Here is a 12,006-nt window from a genome sequence, read left to right on the forward strand (position 1 = left end):
ATGAAGCACTGTCTCCATTGTCCCTCATAGATGGATGATCTCCAGGAATGTCAAACAGGGCTGTGGACTCCAAGACCTTCTCCTTTTTTTTCTCCCTCCTCCTCCTCCTGCTCCCCTTTTTATGTTTTTCCAGCGAGTTGTGAATTGTGCTCAACATTTGAAGCTCACACTTCACCACTGACAAACAGGCATCGCTCATCTCCTAAATTTTAACACCCCACGAGAGGAAAGATTAGAGGCTCTGATTCTCTCTCATGTTTACTTCCACAGTTCTCAGAAGCTGGATTGCCTGCTACCCTATTTTTAGTCAGAAGAGTATAATAGTCTTGCTCTTCTCTTCGAATATTGCTATGGTGCAAATAAGATCATTAACTGCATCTGGAACCTCAACACGAGGACTTGATAATATGGAAGGTTTTTCATTTATTTTCCACATGCTGCAAAGTGGATGAAGTTAGTTGCTTCTTTGAATCTAATGAATGCTGCTCTACACTAAAGACTTTTTGTTGACTGTTTTGATGTTGTTTTTAGTTTTTCCACTTAGGGCAGTTAAGTTCTCAGTAAGTTTAATGTAGCCTACACTTTTAAAACCTACTCTTCATAAAAGCAAGATACATGTGTATGTATATGTGTGTGTATATATATATATATATATATGTATATGTATATATATTCTATTTAAGTCACACCAATTTGCAGTTTTTTAATTTGCAATAAAATTGGAAATTTATATAGCTATGATGGATATAAATTCATCATAACACTTTTTTAATGGGAAACAGTGTTATACAGTGATTTATCGTTTTCAGACTATTCTCTTGAACCTTCTAAAACATTCACAAGTTACTTTTGCAGATTCAATAAAATCTCATCCATGTTAGCTATCTAAAATTTAGGGTTGCACCACAATGAAAATTCTTGGCCGAAGCCAAACAAAATGAAACACAGGGTCGAAGGCTAAACACGTTTTTTTTGCGTTTTTCCCCACTGTATGTTGCAAATTTTTTTCACCATTGCATAAATTTTATGCCCAAATTTAGCTTTTTACTGTTTTGTCTTGCTTTTCTAAGAAAAAATTCAATTACAAAACAATTTAAACAACAATTAAAAAATATTTACTTAACTGAACATTTCTTAACATTCTAGCAGCCATTATGCCAACAAAGTAGGCTACACTTTTACTTGTAATTGAGACCCCCTTCTTGAATCAGACATGCATTTTTTTTACTCCGCAAATAAATGCAGCCTTTCTGAGCAGGAGAGAAAATATTTCAGATCCCACAGATACAAATCTGTGTGAATGTTATAATAAATGTATTAATATAGCTTTTTAAATTATTATTATCATCATTATTGTCATACTTTATTTTACAGAACAACAGTAAATTTACAATAATGTTTATGAATGTTGATGGAGCTTTTATTTTGCCCCAGGAAGACCTAAGTGCTTCTTTTTGTTGACAACAGCAGATTTATAAATTATTCTCATTAAGAATTTGGGAAGATGTTGGTTGCACGTATCACATTGTCACATCCATGCCTTGTAAAAATTCCTACTAAAATGCATAAATTACATTCCTTTAGGGCTGCAACTAACGATTATTTTGATAATCGATTAATCTGTCGATTATTTTTACGATTAATCGATTAATCGGTTTATGTACTTATATTTTAGTTTTGCCCATTTTTCCCCAAGTAAATTATAAATAAAGGGTATTTATCCTTCAGCATAGATTTTTAAGAGATTTTAACCATTTTGCCATTGTCATATCCTCATCAAAAATATACCTGGAGTTGTTTTATTATGTGTTAGTAATCCTTTGTTGAACTCTTCTGCAATCAAAACACTGACCCATACTCTAGCAAATTTCACAAGGAGATTATAAATAATGTTTTCACCATGGCAGTCCTTAGAGCTCCTAAAGTAGTTTAACATCCTGAACAAAGCTTATTAAGGAATCTTTAAGAACATATTTTCACGAAGAACAAGGATAAAACAGAATCAAATTGCAGTACATTGCATTTTATTATTTACTGGGAAACAGCTTTATAGCTTTTGCTGTGAAATTGTAAACAATCCATCGAAAAAAGTGCCAATGGCATGAAACCTGAATGGAACTCACAATTTAAAGTAAAATCCATCAGAAGGTTGTCCAGAAAAAAAAATTGGACACACACAAAAAACCTGCTGTGTGAAAAAGAGCAGTGAATACTTAGAAAAAAGTGCATTTCAAATATATTTAAACATTTACCGCTCTCATTCAGTCATAATTAAGCTGCAAGACTGAATTTTGAACTGGTAAACAACAGACTGATCACATAACATGTTTGTAAAGCTTTAAATGTTAACTGTTAAAAAGCAATGTTATCAGCTTTTACGACTAAACATTTGCAAACAACATTGTACTGGAGAATCTGCACAAATAAAAGTTTTAGGGGCCGTTCACATATCGCGCCTAAAAACACGTGGAAAACGCTAGGCGCAACGCTTTCTCCTTCTTTCCAAAGCGCTCGGGCAGAAGCGCCCCTGAGGCGTCTGCCTTTGCTAAGCAACCATGACGTGCTCCCTCCTTGATGACGCAGAAATTTCAGCAAAGGATAAATGGATTTGCAGCTCTAAAAATCGCTTGCAGTAGCTCTGCTACTAAATTTATTTCAAAATGGCAATCCATATACAACTATGATCAGCTGTTCCTTCATCTTGGCTGAGCTTTCAGCGTTGTTACGGGAAAGGATGAAGCTGATTGGTTAGTTCTTGTCACATGATCCGCGGTGCGCTTGCGGCTCTCTGAAAAGTTGAGATGTTTTTAACTCTATGCGGTGCGGACGCGCCTGGAAAAACGGGCGGCTCGCGTCGCTTCCATTATGAGCGCGCATACCGCGTGCCTACATTGGAAATAACAAACTTGAGCGCGCAAAAGTCGCGATATGTGAACGACCCCTTAAACAGTTCAGTAGTGCAGAGTTTCTTCTTTTTTGAAGGCTCAAAGTAAAGTACTCCCACATCCCGCTAAATGCGGCTGAATGCTGCAGAGACGCTGTTCGGGAAGCACGTGACATAAAACGAGGCCAGCTATTGGCTATTCGCTACTTCTCCTGTTGTACTGGCTGAGTAAAACCTCCGGTGGCTCATTACTGCCACACTTTGGTCACCGCAGATTTGAAATATGCACGAAATGAGCCGATTACGGCAAATAAAAGTTATTTAGCAACTAATCGATGACTAAATTAGTTGACAACTATTTTAATAATCGATTTTAATCGATTAAATCGATAAGTTGTTTCAGCTCTACATTCCTTCATAATTTGTAAAACCAGCAAGTGTTTGAATCTGAAAGGCATAAAAAACATATAATGTGATCAACTAAATTAAAACGTAATGAGAACACAGCTTTTTCTTATTTTCTGTAGCTTACCAATTTTTACACAGGTAAACCTTTTTATGTGCTGTGCATATTGGATCTTGTAAGCCTGTGGCAATGACTGTACGCAAAAATTCAAGGTAATAAAACACTCGGCCTCTCAACTGTTGTCATTGTTATTTGGGCCCCCTTCACATGTGGAAACCATTATATCCTGTCTGCTGGACTGAAAAAAAAAAAAAAAACAGGGCAGCCGCAAGTTGTAGATCTGCAAGAGAATCTGCTCCATGACCTGGTCTCTCAACGGGCCCCTCAGTGTTTGCACAAAGAGGTTTTGTTATTGTAGGACCCCAGGCTCCATCAGCCCCTCCACCGACACTCAGTCTCTCTCTCGGTGGAGGGGCGGCCTATAACGTAAGTTCAGCCCAGAATGGATAAAAGACACACTGGCGTGAGGTGTGTTATCTCTGTTGGTGATTTACCTCCATGTTGTAGGCCCAACGTATATCCACGTTTAAACAGTATTTTGATTCTGGATGTGTTAAAAGATTCTTTTATATTAATACTACACTTTTTTTCCCCCTCAAGAAGACATCCCAGACAGTCATCAGACTAGGCTGAACTGCACATGGTCCAAGACCTTGAAAGTTTATGAATGCAATGTTTTGTCTGTGCTAGTAATGTGTAACTGTGGAAACCAAAGTAATTTCTGCGCCAGCCTTATACAATGTCATTACTTCAGTTCTGATGGTCAGATAAGTTTGAGAAGTTTTGGTATTAAAGAACCATTAAAACAACTAATGCTCCATTAACCTGATAACTCGGTGAGATTATAAATGCAGTCCACCCATATATGCTCGCATGTGGAACTCATTTTACACTCACTCTCTTTTCGTCCACCCAACCCCCTCACAAACACACACACTTCAGTTTATTCATTGCTAATGTGAAACATATCAGCTGCACTTCAGTATCTTTTAAGACTCTTTTTGTCTAACAATATTGATGAATGTATGCGAGAAAAGTAGAAGTTGTAAAATATCTGACAAATATCTGTAAACAGGACATATTCTTGACTGTTTGTTGTAAGAACCAGTATTATTAAGAGTTTGGTAGTAAAATAAAATGATTACTATTATTACTGGTATGCCAGAATAAAGAAACCTACATGCATATATTGGGACCGAAAACACTTTTTTAAAATTATAATTAGGGATGCACGTTCATGATTTTTCATCGCCGATTCCGATACCGATTTTTTTACAAGGAAACTGTCCGATTCCGATTTATGGCCGGTCAACCGGTGCACCCCTAATTATAATGCTATATTAAAATATAAATAATTAAATATTGTTATTTCATTAAAGTGTGAATAACCTTAATTGCTTTTTCACTTTACACATTTTGAATCTAATGGCAACTGTGTCAGTTTGGTTGAAATTGTTTTGCTTATTTAAAATTATAGCCTATATATATTAGAGCAACTACATAAATATCAATATAAATATCAAATATCTTTTAAAAGATGTAATATTGATGTAATTTACATTTCTTATTACTATATAGTTATATTTCTTACTCCTAGATGTTATTGAATAATATTCATAAACCATGGTATTTGCAGTATATAATGTTCAATTAACTGCAATAAAACCATGGTACTCTTTTGTCAGAGAGGAATGAAAATTTTAGTTGCTGTGTTCAATCTATAGTGCGTTTTCAGTATTCATTTGTCAGTTAATGTTACATTCAAATTGCTTTTTGGTTCTTGCCAGTGTGTATATTAATCATTTCCGCATATTCGGGTGCAGATGCAGAAGGCATGCTGCCTTGTCTCTGGCTCATCCTTAGAAAACTAGGAGAGGGTGAGAGTGAGATGGAGAAAAAACACATCAGAGGGCTGGGAAGGATGCCTCATTCTAGAGCAGAAGCCTTTGTAGTGCAATGAGCACATTGCTTCTGAGAGTTTGAGCATGGGGGAGGGAGGAAGGGGGCGAGTGGGGTACCTGCGGCAGGAAATCGCAAAAGCATCCCAGACTGGCTTCTGTTGTCTGGCCTTTCATCTTCTCTGTTTGTACCCAGTTTCCCCTGTCGCTGCCACAGCAAATAGGTGTTGTCAGCTGCAGTGAGGAAATATGGGATTTCAAGTCAGAATGTCAGTTACTCTCATAAAACACATTTATTTGAAGGCAATTTTCAGTAGGCATACATCCAAAAAAACAATTGAGCAAATATTTGAAAATAAAATTACATACAAGAGATAAATGAAGATCATAATGATTCATTGGCACCTTTTGAGCATATAAAAAAATATAAAAGCATATATTTAATAAGTTTTTCTGAGTAGAAAATACAATTAAGTAGAGTTGAGTTTTACAAAATTTATACGTGATGAGGTAAAAAATACAAGAAGTTATAGTGCTAATGACATTGATATTGTTTCCCTGTTTTTATTGTGAAATGGCACGCATGGATTTGCAGTCAGGAATTTGCTTAAGATGACATTTGTTTTTGATAGCAGCAATCAGGGTTGCCAGGTCTGTGAAACAAAACCAAACCTAATTGGATTATAACTTACCCAATAGTGATTTTCCTGCAGTTCTCCCCTCTGACGGGGGTCTCGTCTGTTGTAATCACATTCTGGAGGGTGAGGGGAGATCGCTTTAACCTGCAGCAACAGTGTAAATGTTGGCAACCCTGGAAGCAATAGATATCTTAATGACATTTTTATTATTTACTCACACTCATGTTGTTCCAAAACTTACAGGACTTTGCTTTTTCTGTAGAAAATAAAATAAAACATTTTAAAATATGTCAGAGTTGTTCTGTTCATAAAATGAAAGTCAATTGGTCCAATTTGCTTTTCGATACAATGTTGAAGAATATTTCAACAGTTTATCCATATAATGAAAGCTCATTATGGACAAAGCTATTGAAATATTCTTTAAAATATGACATTTTGTGCTCCACAGATGGCATGAGTGTGAAAATAAATGACAGATTTTTCATTTTTTGGAACTGTCCCTGTCATATTTTCTTTATCACATCTCACATCCCTCCTGACTGATAAACAATCTTGAAGTCATCATAAAGCGATAATGCTAAATAACCTTCTTTTTTTTTTAATTCTAATCTTTAAAATGTAACCACTTGCTTTTCCTCTGAAACAACTAGGGCTGCAACTAATGATTATTTTGATAACCGATTAATCTGTTGATTATTTTTACGATTAATCAATTAATCTTTATGTTTTTATCATTTTTCCCAATTAAATTATTAACAAAGGGTCTTTATCATTCAACATAGACTTTTTAGAGATTTTAACCATTTTGCATTGTCATATCCTCATCAAAAATATACCTGGAGTTTTGTTTTATTATGTGTTAGTAATCCTATGTCGAACTCTTCTGCAATCAAAACACTGACCCATACTCTAGCCAATTTCACAAGGAGATTATAAATAATGTTTTCACCATGGCAGTCCTTAGAGCTCCTAAAGTAGTTTAACATCCCGAACAAAGCTTATTAAGGAATCTTTCAGAAAATATTTTCACAAAGAATAAGAATAAAACAGAATAAATTTGCAGTACATTGCATTTTATTATTTTTTTTCCTGTAAACACACAACTGGGAAACAGCTTTATAGCTTATGCTGTGAAATTGTAAACAATCATTCGAATAAAGTGGCAGTGGCATGAAACCTGAATGGAACTCACAATTTAAAGTGAAATCCATCAGAAGGTTGTCCAGAAAAAAAAAATTTGACACACACAAAAAACCTGCTGTGTGAAAAAGAGCTGTGAATACTTTGAAAAAAAGGGCATTTCAAATACATTTAAACATTTACCGCTCTCATTCAGTCATAATTAGGCTGCAAGACTGAATTATGAACTGGTAAACGACAGACTGATCACAGAACATGTTTGTAAATCCTTAAATGTTAACTGTTAAAAAGCAATGTTATTAGCCTTTACGACTAAACATTTGCAAACAACAACATTGTACTGGAGAATCTGCACAAATAAAAGTCTTAAACAGTTTAACAGTTCAGTAGTGCAGAGTTTACAGGTTACTTTTCTTTTTTGAAGGCTCAAAGTAAAGTGCTCCCACACTTTGGATGACTTCGTTCAATTAGTTTTATCTTCCGCTTTTTTCTTTTTCTTTCTTTTTCTTCTCAAGCTTACTCCACTGCCGTCTGTTTCCATCTCGCTGAATGCTGCAGATGCAGTCCGGGAAGCACGTGACATAAAACGAGGCCAGCTATTGGTTATTCGCTACTTCTCCTGCTGTACTGGCTGAATAAAACCCAGCGTTGGCTCATTACTGCCACTCTTTGGTCACCGCAGATTTAAAAGATGCACAAAATGAGCCGCTTATGGCAAATAAGAGTTGTTTAGCAACTAATCGATGACTAAGTTAGTTGACAACTATTTTAATAATCGATTAAATCGATTAGTTGTTTCAGCTCTAGAAACAACATTTCTTGTCCACTGACCACATGGCTAAATATTTGTTTTAGCAAACTTTCATTTTGACCTTAGTATTTTATGTAACACCCACTTTTGCTCATCAAATAAGTTACAGATATTTTTGCATTCATTGTTATGTTTATGATTTGCAAATATTAATTTGCATTGACTTGCCTTGGAGAAAAAAAATGCATTACTGCTCATTAACCTATATCTTTACTGCAGTGGGAGGGTCAGTCCAATGATTTAGACCTTGTAGCCTAAAGAGAGGATTACGGCACCTTTTCTGCTCATTGCGTTGTGTGAGCACACCCTTTCACTCCCTTGTACAATCCCAAATTAATGAGGATTAGCTGGATGGGCTCTGGCCTTTGAAGATGACTGAATTGCTAATAGGTTTATCCCCCTCCATCGCACCATTTTAATGGAAATGCTGCCGAGCATCAACGCCACGGCTCCAGTGTTATTCCGCTCCCACGGCACATCAGCTGTTTCCTCAACCAATGACTGAAAACTTTACAGAAGAGCGTGTGCAGTTAAAATCCAATAAACTCATCTGTGCCAATTAGCTTTGAGCAACTGCTATGAGGTATGCAGAGAAGGACAGATTACTTTTCAGTTTTTGTATTGAAATATGGACATGACTTCTGGGTTTCATTCCTTAGGTGGAAGCAATAATTGTTAAGTGGCTGCTGTTAGGCAGAGGGAGATGGCAATCTTGATATAATAAACCACCCTGCGGAGGGCTTGGTTTTAGTCAATCTCCCTTGCTGTGCCTCTGTTGAAGGGAGTGCCGGAGTCTTGGCAAGCCTGGATCAAAGACAGCATGAAGTTCAGTCATTCCAGACATCTATTCATCTGCAGTCAAGATTAACCCTGGGGTTGACGAGATTAATAACCACCCTGGACACCAAATTCTGAACCAAAGCAGCTGCATATAGGCCTCTTTGTCCCCACTCAGTTGAACGGCGGTATGTTATTGCTTAAAATCCTATAGCTTGTCATTCATTTTGATGTCAACTTGTCTGTGAGGATTAGACGGTGGATAGTGCAAACTTGGAGAGGGCTTGAAGAGTCCTCTCGATATGTAAAGTTCAGGCACTGAGTATTGCTGGTGGCATAGCTAGATGTTACTCTATTTCTTTCTGTTTTTGCAGGGCTACAGACCAAGACTAAAGTGGTCACAGATGTGACTAAACAATTTACGGAAATTGCAACAATAATTAAAATTCTAGTCACAAGTTTTTGTCATATTATCTCTCTAAAGCGGTAATTCTCAAACAGGGGGCCTCAAGATGACTTAAAATGATTTAATATAAGACAAAACAATAACTATGATTACCACAATCTTAAAAACCTTAGATATTTCATACAGCCTAATTAAAAAAATAAAAAATAATAATCTATAGACTTAGAAAATTCATGTAAATTATCTAAATAATTTAACTTTGTGAGCATTTTTGTTTTAATTTCCAGTTATGCCAAGCTCTGAAATTCCTCATCCAGAAAATCACAAATAGGTAGAAAAGTAATGGGGCCTTCAAATATTTTTGTGGACAATGGGAGGCTTGGTAACAAAAATACTTCCTTAATGTTCAAATTTTTATTTAGAGTCAAAAAGATTCACAAAACCATTTTGAACTTGCTTGTGGGCTTATGATTTAAATCAAACTCATTTGTGAGTTATTTAGAGTCGTCGATGGATTCATTAAATGTATAGTCTTTTTTCAGTTACGTCCTGTTTAAAATAATCTGGGAGCCTTTACTGTGATTAGACATGTGCTGATATTCGGTAATGTGATTAATCAGAGTAATGAATATGCACAATTTGTTATCGTGGGCACTTCAAAATGCTGTGAATACTAATTTATTACAAATTATTCCAGTTTTGTGAATGAATTTGAAGAATATTTCCCCCATCAACTGGTTACAGTGCAAAACACCGCTGTATGCTACATGAAAGACACATACGCACTCTCATGAAAACAAGCATGGATGAGAAGCGCATGGCAGAACACATGAAAGACACTCTGGATGAAAGTGCACATTCACTGTCTGACAGCAGATGGCGCTAAACAGTAGAAATGCAGCCGCTACCCCGAAACCCCGTAAACAAAGCAGCTGTACTATTTCAAAACATGTATTTAAATGGTTTAAACAGCCATTCAGATTTATGTTTTCACAGTGGTTTTCATCACAGCAACAAATACTTAAATAATTAGACTTAATAGGCTATTTGTTTTCCAACTTTTTTTTACATTTTAATCCGGACTACAACTTGCCCTAGATATTGTTTGAAAATCTTTTGATTCTTTATTGTTTAGTAACACTTTAGGCTACATTAAGGCTCTATTAATTAACGTTAATTCATTAATTAACATAAACTGCCAATGAAACATTCTTCTAAACATTCATTCATCTTAGGTAATTAAGTAACAGTTGTGTTTTTTTTATATTTTATTTTTATTTATTTTTTTACAATGATTAAAAATTTAAGTAGCAAATGTAACTATTACTCATTATTAATTTAAACCTTTTCATAAATTTTCATTTTAACTTAAATTTAACTGAGATCATATTGTAAGGTGTTACTTGTTGGTCTTTTTTGTGTATTACTTTATTGTAGGGTGCACAATTAACCGAAATTAAATCACAAAGGCAGTAAATTGCAATTAGGCAGAAGCTGCGATTGTCATGCGTATCTTTCAGTGAAGCACAGTTCTGTGATCAGCACTAAATCTCCATCCAAAGACGAGAGGGTGCTCTCACGAGGGGGATAAACCTAAAAATCCAAATATGCCCCGAAGAAGAAATTCAAGAAATGCCTATTGCTGCAGCTAAATAAACCGAAGATTTGACTGCTTTCATAGATTCAACGTGTCTAATAAATATACGACTATGGCAATATATGGTTTATCTGAGTTCTCATTATTATAATTTTCATCATAATATAGAATATCTATAATAAAATGCGAACAAAAATCGCGATAAATCGCGTTCAATTAATCTTGCATCCCTACTTTATTGTATGTAAAGTTTCAGTTCTTTCTTTTATAAGAAAAAAAGTGATTAAACCTGTTATATATTTGATAACACTTTTTTGCAACTAAATTTCAGTACCATGATAAAAGCATTAGCAATTAATCGCAACAGGAAAATTTCATACCATCATATGCCTAACTGTGATGCATACTTCAGTTTATGAAAATTAAGATACATATTCACATACACAAAACATTCAAGTCTTTTACAAAACACAGTCACTGTTTAGTGCGGTTGAATTGACTGTAAGGGAAGCTTTAGCTGAAATGCTGGAACCATAATAATAGTTTAGCGCCGTGTGTTTTTTTTTTTTTTTGTTTTTTTTATTGTTTTTTTTTTTAATCAGTTTTCTTACCTCAGAGACCTTCCTCTCAAGAGTTTTCACGTTTGTTGAGAGGGTTCTCAAGTTACAAGCTGCGAAATTCCTCTTTGGCCTGGGTAAAGCTTTGAAAGCCGTCGAAGCAGCTCGAAAAACAAACCCACCACACCGGGGAAAGACCCACGCTGGTGCCTGGTGTTCTATTTGTGTTTGTGCCTGTGTTTATTTTACAAGAAGGGTCTGAAATGACAAGTTTCTTCTTTCACTTAGCTTTCCACAGCTTCAGTGTCTGGAGCTTTATTCACAAAGGTGGGGCTCATCCATACATCACCCAGAGTTTGTTTTGCTTTTTATAAACATGCACTCATGATGAAATTCCAGGTCTTAGGTGAGTGCGGACATGTGCCCGTTTCATCATCTTTAATGTGGGTGACCACCCTGACCTCAGACACATTTCACACTGACTAAAAGAGTTTCTTCTCTTTTTTTGGAAGGGGTAGGAATCCATCAAGTTGTTATGACACATTCCGCAGTGATATTCCGTGTCAGGATTGACATGGTAATGAGGCGAGCAAAGAGCAAATATCGTCATTGTGAGGAACTGTTGAGCTTGTAGGCTATTTTTGAAGGTTTACAATGGTAAGGTGTAGACATAGAAATATAAAATTTTCCATAGCTCATTTAGCCCAGAATTGAGGCTTACGCAAAACATCTGCAGTCTTATTTAAGCAAATGTTTGGTGAGCTTTTGTGCTATCTAGTGTTTGTGTCTATGATGAGCAACATGTTGGCAAAACGTGATGCAATTGTACATT

General features: G+C 35.7%; 1 protein-coding gene and 1 long non-coding RNA gene across 2 annotated transcripts in view; one reads left to right on the forward strand and one right to left on the reverse strand.

The window, feature by feature from the left end:
* The window catches only part of LOC132161174 (uncharacterized), a 410,674-nt gene that overhangs the window by 145,097 nt on the left and 253,571 nt on the right, over positions 1–12,006 (reverse strand). The gene's annotated exons all lie outside the window — the stretch shown is intronic.
* The window catches only part of cachd1 (cache domain containing 1), a 70,973-nt gene that overhangs the window by 16,510 nt on the left and 42,457 nt on the right, over positions 1–12,006 (forward strand). The gene's annotated exons all lie outside the window — the stretch shown is intronic.

Source organism: Carassius carassius, chromosome 17 (genome assembly GCF_963082965.1).
Source record: "Carassius carassius chromosome 17, fCarCar2.1, whole genome shotgun sequence".
NCBI classification, from domain to species: Eukaryota; Metazoa; Chordata; class Actinopteri; order Cypriniformes; family Cyprinidae; genus Carassius; species Carassius carassius.